Source organism: Cryptomeria japonica, chromosome 8 (assembly GCF_030272615.1).
Source record: "Cryptomeria japonica chromosome 8, Sugi_1.0, whole genome shotgun sequence".
Classification (NCBI taxonomy): Eukaryota; Viridiplantae; Streptophyta; class Pinopsida; order Cupressales; family Cupressaceae; genus Cryptomeria; species Cryptomeria japonica.
The window spans coordinates 667,942,477-667,950,044 of record NC_081412.1 but is presented as its reverse complement, the minus strand read 5'-3'; positions in this window follow the sequence as shown (position 1 = coordinate 667,950,044).

Sequence of the window (7,568 nt, the reverse complement as noted above, 5' to 3'; positions counted from 1 at the left end):
TATTAAAATTTGATCCTCTAAAAATTCTTTTCTCTAAAACTGATCTTTCAGGACACTTAACCAAGTGGGTTATGATGTTCACTGAGTCTGATCTTAAGTTTGTCTCATAGAAGGCAATAAAGGGTCAAGCGTTGAATGACCACTTAGTTGAGGCTCCTCCACCCTTCTCCCTACCTAACCTGGAGTCTTTCCCTGATGAATGTGTTCTCTCTGCTGAGATTGACGAGACTTGGGAGTTATATTTTGATGGCTCTAGGTGTCGTATAGGATCGGGGGCACAGGTGGTCCTAATCTCTCCTAAAAAGAAATCAATCATATCATCTCAATTTCCTATGTACCAATAACATTGATGAATATGAGGCTCTTATAACTAGAATTAAAGCATCCTTAGCTCTAAATGTGAAACATCTATATATCTATGGAGATTCTCAATTAATTATATGACAAGTGATAGGAATTTATCAAGCTAAGCAAGATAAATTATCAAAATATAAAGCTTTAGCTATATCCTTGTTGCAAAAGTTCGATTCTTATACCATGGAGCCTGTCCCTCTAAAAGATAATCGGCATGTTGATGCAATGGCGTGTGTAGCCTCTCTTGTGTCTTTAGAGGACCCCTTGGTAGATCTCAAATTCATTATCCCCAACCTCACTACCTCGACTATTGTTGATAATCCTAGTGATGTGGCATATTGTTACGTTATAGATTTTGATGAATGGTACTCACATATCGTGAGATATTTGAATGACGGTACCTTTCCTGACTCTACAAATAAGAATACTAGGGCTAGGTTTCACAAGTTGGCTGCTAGATACATATCCTTTCTAATGTTCTTTATAGGAGGGGTTATAATGGTCTTCTCCTTCGATATCATAACAAAGTTGAAATCCCTGTTGCCCTTGAGGAAGCACACTCAGGTGCTTGTGGAGGGCATTTTGGAGATAGATTCTTAGTTCAGAGATTGCTCTGAATGGGATACTATTGGTAGACCATGGAAAAGGATTCCTTTGCGTTTGTTAAAAAATTTCATCAGTGTCAGCAATATACCAATTTGATCCATGCTCCTGTCCAAGAAATTCGATCTCAAGTGGCATCTTGACCCTTTTCCACATGGGGTTTGGATCTCATTGGTAAAATATCTCCTCCTTCATCTCAAGGACATACTTTCATCCTTACTGCAACTAATTACTTTACAAAGTGGGTAGAATAAGTTCCTCTTCGATCCACTACCACTGAGGTAATTTGTCAATTTATCTTAGAAAACATAATTTCCTGATTTGGAATACCTTTCGCTTTGGTTTCGGATAATGGAACATCATTTAAAAACAAAGACGTGAAGAAGTTTCTCAAGAAATATCATATTCAACATAAACTTTCTACACCATATTATCCTTAGTCAAATGGTCAAGTCGAGTCTTCAAACAAGATAATTGAGCAAATTCTTCATAAGACTATGAACAAGCATGGTAAGGATTGGCATACTCAGTTAATATACGCTCTTTGGGCTTACCAAACGAGTGTATGCATTGCTATAGGTTGTACTCCTTATAATCTTGTTTATGGTGTCAATGCTATTATGCCTTTAGAGCTGGAAATTTCATCTTTAAGAGTATCTCTTAAGGGTATAATGGATGATGATTCCTATAGAGAACAAAGGCTTCAACAACTTGAGATGCTCGATGAACGTCACATAAATTCTCTTGAGCATATTCAAGCCTATCATAAAACTCTACAACAAAGTTACAATGATAAAGTCATTCAATGTTCCTTCTGAGTAGGTGATTTGGAACATTATGAGAATCAACACAATGTGAAAGCCTTGCCCGAGGAGAAAGGAAAATTCAGCCCTAATTGGTTTGGACCCTACATTGTTGTCGAAGTCTATGGATTGGGTGCTTACAAGATAACAGATGTGGAAGGTACGCCTCTTAAGGAACCCATAAATGATATGCACGTTCATAGATACTATGCTTAGTTTCTTTCTCTGTCTTTCTCTTTCTCGTTTATTCTCTCTCTTCTTGTGTCTTTTTCTTTCTTCAAAATTGGATAATTTGTTAGCATATCTTCATTATTAAATGATTGTTTGGTCTACATTACTTCATTATTGACAAGCATGTTTCTTAACTTTAGTGTTTGTCTTGGATTCACTTATGTAAATTGTAATAGATTTACATTTTATATGTGCTAGCATGTTATACAATCTCTAATATGTTAAGTAGGGTTATATCATGTTGTGTTTAATTAGAGTTAATTAAATCACATTAGTCATATAATTCTTAAGTTTAACACATTTTCCTCCTACATCACCAAAGAAGCATTTAATTAAGTAATTAGTTATTTAATTAAATCACACATGTATCAATTTAATCATGAAGTATTCGGAAATCAATCACATGGAAATTAAATTAGACATACATGTTCATTACCAAATATGTTACTTTTGATCAAAGCAATGCATACATTGTTTCAAAAATTAAAATAACATGTTTGAGATAAAACATAACCATAAACATATATATATATATATAAATGCCATAACATGTATATCATTGTACATCAAAAATATCATATCATGATCATCTCCTATGCCTAGGACTAGTAGCTAGAGGATGGTGACTAGATGTCCCTTCCTAATCTGGTCGTGGGGGTGGGCCCATGGGTGTATATCATGATTTGGAGTGTGAGTGACTCTGCGATGAGCTCCTATGATCCCTCTCCATCATGATCCCTTAGTATGTGGCTGCCTCCACCCGAGATGTTGCTAGATCACACTTTGTTTATTGTAGTCTCTCTAGCAAAGATCTCTCCCTCTCTCTCTAGATCTCCATATCGAGCCAAATAGGGGTGAATAGGTCCTCATGTCACCCCGCATTCCCCTATGGTCTATGGAATATCTGTGAGAAGATAGGGATATGGGCAGTCGTGATGAGATCTCTCACTAACTTCTAGATCAAGGAGCACCACTTCTAGACACCAACTACAAAGATAGAGAGAGATTTTCATTAGTAACACTCTATATCATCAAATTTAAATATTAAAATGCATAAATTAAACAATCACAAAGCACTTTACCTAGATCTCCCTCTCGCCAATAGGGGTCGGAGAAAGGGACCTCCTGTGACTGGGACCCACTAGGCTCTCTGTGCTCGTAGTGTCTTTGCACGGTGGACATAGGATGGTGGGGACTACAGTTAGGACCCCTTATATGGTCCTTCTACACTTGAAATGGAATGCTCAGTTGATCTAGGGTAATGGTGTCATATCCGAAGTGATGAGGAACTAGATCTGACTCATCCTCCTCGCCCTCCTCCTCAACATACTCCTCGCCATCCTCCTCATCCTCCTCGCCCTCCTTGTCCTCCTCTTCCTCCTCATCCTCTCCCTCCTTGTCCTCCTCCTCGTCCTCCTCTCCATCCTCCACATCATTGCCATCCTGATCTCCCTTTCCTGCGTTGCTAGCCTCCTATTGCCCTACATCATCATCTTGCTCATCTGTATCCTCCTCATCAAGATCCTTGGATGTGTCAGGCTCCTCCTCATCACTTGAGTGTCTCCATGGCCCGGGGTTCCCTCTAGGATAGTCTGCTAGAAAGATGGCTCCAGGGTATGTCCTACCCCACCATGTGATGTACCGCTAGTGTGTGCCCACATCATCTCTATAATCGGTCACAATGTCTTGATCCAACCCATTTGAATCTATGATGTCAATCTCATCACTAGTAGGCCTCGAAATGGCTCCCGGCCTAGGAGTCACACGTGAGTGTCGGATATAGACAGGCACATCTGTAGGAACACACTGCTCAAATCCAAACTGTCATCGAACTCGATCGAAGTAGAATGGGACAATGATGTGGTTGTACCGTTCCTCTAGTAGATGGTTCCATTGCATGCAGAACAACTGCCTATGTATCCCCGCCCACATGTACATCCTAAGGTAGGGTCTCCATCTAATGGCCTCTTCTCTTAGTCTGTCAAAACTCACTCTCAAATGTAGTAGATCCCCGAACCGCCACTCACGAGTAAGTGGATATGCAAACACTCTAGGCTTCTCCGGAATCAAGTCAATGGGTACCCCAGTGGGTCTAGTGCATGTAATATGCTTGAATATCCATATCTGAAGCAGTGTGCAACTCATTAGGCTGCATGCTTGTCCAAATACGTACTCTCCTAGGTCATGGTAGAGGTGGGCTAACATGCTCCACCCCCACGAGAATACCCTTCAATGTCTCTCCATGTCTCTAATTGTGTAAGTGAGACCATCGTGCATATGTGTGTCGTGCCCATTAGGGCACATGGCTAATCCAATGGTCGCAATCATCAATCATCTCACTAGCAGAACCTCACTAGTGAGATGTAGGAGCCAACTGATCATAATAGGGCCCCTCATCTCACTAGGCATCTCTCTCCCATTGCAGTAGACCTGCTCCCTCCTGTAATCGGTAGTGATGCAGTCTTCTCAATATCTCACTCTCTCCCTTGATGGGAAGATGGAGTATGTGATACACATCCTTGAGTGTCACCATCATCTCCCCCATGGGAAGCAGAAAAGTGGAGGTGTCCACGTCCCATCTCTCCATTAGTTCCATCAGCATCGCCAGATGGAAATTGATGGCAGGCATGGTCATCACGTACCACAACCCTACAGTGTGAAGCAACTCTCTATCCTCCGGTGAAAGCCATGGAATCTAACTCCGCAAGCTCCGAAAGGTGTGGCTAGTAGTGTTCTTGTGAATATAGGGAAGAATCTGCAAACCGAAACATCAAGTCATCATTAATCACTCAATCGATCATCATCAATCTATCCTATCTATCTGACGCCTAATCTTATGTGACCCTTGGTCATTCTGAGCTAGGACCAGGGTGCCTTGAGTGGGCCAGGGCGCCCTTCTGGGACCAAGGTGCTCTAGGAGGACCAGGGTGCCCTCTTGGGACCAAGGCATCGTGGGAGGACCAAGGCGCCTTAGGACCCGTGGGGCCCACATAGGGGGCACATGTGTGATCAAGGCGTTGACATCATCAAACATGAAAATCAGTGTAAATAGAAAAGTCAAAGAAGAGTCAATGAAAAGTCAACTCACCTCGTCGAGTGGTCCGTCGATCAAAACGACATGGCAAAGGATCTCCATCCGCATGGGTTGCTCGAGTCGACGTCAAGGCATGATGACTAATTCGTGGGCTCCTCTGCAGTGAATAGTGTTGAAGTCAAAAAGTAACAAATGAAAGTGTCACTTTCATATTAAAGAGGTATGCACTTTTTCATTTTTATGATTTTAAGTTATAAACCATAATTTCGCCATTTTCACTCAATCTAGCATAACTTGAGCTAGGGAGATGCGATTTTCATTCCGTGAATTCGCTCTCTTGCTCCACATTTTATCTATAAAGCGCTTGGATGCACAATCGAGCCTTGTCGTGAACATGTTTCATCAAGGTTTCCATCATAATTCGTTGTGGTAAACATGATACCCTATTTCAACTCACTAATAAGCAAGTCGAAACAGGGGGGGCATATAGCTACCCGCGAATTTAATCACCCTCCTTAGTAAGCATTAGGTGATTTTGTGATCTGACATGTGGTTTTGTAGGGTGTGGTTCCTAATTGTGTACTGCAAATACCGTTGGGGGCTTCATCCAACAACTTATGGATATATCTTTTTTTAAATAATGTTTACTTTTTTTGTACTTTAGCTTGCATATGCACGTAGTGTCATACGACCACTAAAGTAGGGGCTAAATGTAGTGTCGTAAATTATACACCCTTGCTAGGGTGGTACAATTTCACGCTTGGTTTAGCACCTGCCTTAGTGTGTTTTTCATCTTGCATTTCTCATCTCCTTTAAGAATTTAATTAATTGATTTAATTAAATCTAAAGTCATATTTCACCTCTTCACATGTCATAAAATTGGGCCCTTTACCCTAAGTGTGCCCCTTTCCATTTCATTCCTCTAATGATTCATTAAATCATAAACCCTAATTATGTCCTATTTCAACCTTTAAGGCCCGATTTCACATATCAAAACATTTTCAAATCAGCTATAACTTTGGGATTCGCTCTAATATCAACATATCTAATGGCCCTGAAAATTTGGTGAAAAGTTGGTCGGACCATGTGCACTTTGCACATGGTCCCTGACATTTTACTCTAAATTTTGAGAGCATAATCCTATGATATTATAATGCTTAACCCCAAAAGATTGACAGAAAATTCAAATCCTAGGTCGGCCTAAAGTTGAAATTTAGTTCTAGGGTTTCATACATAAGAGATCTCTTTCTTCATTTGAAGGGAATCTAAGAAGAATCTAGAGACGGTTTTTGGAGCAACCTTTTATGTAGTGAAAGAGAAGATCTTGTGAAGTCTTCAACAACATTCAACAACACCTATCAAGCATCCATCAAGCATTCTTTCATCATTTGGAGGCTTTTGAAGATGTAGGAAAGCAATAGGAGATCATCGACTGGAGATTGGCTTGTACCTCTCCCTTAGGGTTTGGTATGGTTTCATGTTGTTTCCATGTCTTTGTATGAGCTTCATTATATCAATTTAACTTACATTCATGCTTTACATCACTGTGCATCATCGATTTAGGGTATTTTATTGTCAATTACAAGCAATTAGGGTTTACTCTTTAGAGTTGCTCTAGATTGTTTTCTCTCATCCTAGGATCTTGCACACACTATTTTACTTTACAAATTAGTTATTCGTTGAGGTGGAAATTACCAAAATGGGGGTTTGACTGAGGCAAAACCCTATATAGCCACCCAAAACCCTATTTTCCAACTACAGGTACAAGTTCGGATCCGAGCGTCACTGAAAGTTTCAAGACAGACAAATTGCACATAGACTATTCCGAAGGACAAATTTCATCAGAAACCCCTGGGATAGAGGCGTGGTGCCCTGGTCCTCCTTGTTTTCAGCAAGATTTGGTAGAACAACAAGTTTCAAATCTCAGTTCCCAGTTCTACAGGTACAACTCCAGGTTTGTAGAATCGGGACAAGGGCGTAGCACCCTAGTCCTAGACAGTTTGGCTCAGATTTTTGACACAGGTGCACCTCTAAATTTTCCTCTTAATCTATACTTTTCAGCAACATATCAATTATTCTCAGTCTTGCATTTTTAGATTAGGGTTACTAGTGTATACTTGCATCTTTCCTCTCTCTCATTTGTAGCAAGGGAATAGAAACCCTAAACGGTAATCCTGGGCTCTCTCTTCCTCAGAAGAAGTAGCCAAAGTGTGTTACCTCCCTAGGCTCTTTCGTATTCTATGAGTGTGTATGTAAGAGTGGGATTAGGGTTTGCTTGCCTAGTCTTACTTGTTCCCCTACAAAAGATGATTTCACGTTGAAAAGATGGAAATATTTTTCAGAGCCACCAAATGTGAGGGCTTGCTCAATTAATATGAAGAGGAAGGAGAGGGCTATAAAATCATCGAATCCTCTCCATCTTTTTTTGGAACTTAATTTTAACGGTGCTTCAAGGAGGAACCCAGGGGAGTCAGGAGCAAATGTAGTGTTGCGTAATATTGGATCTAGGGAGGTGGTGGCTTCGGCATGTGGATGTTTACCCC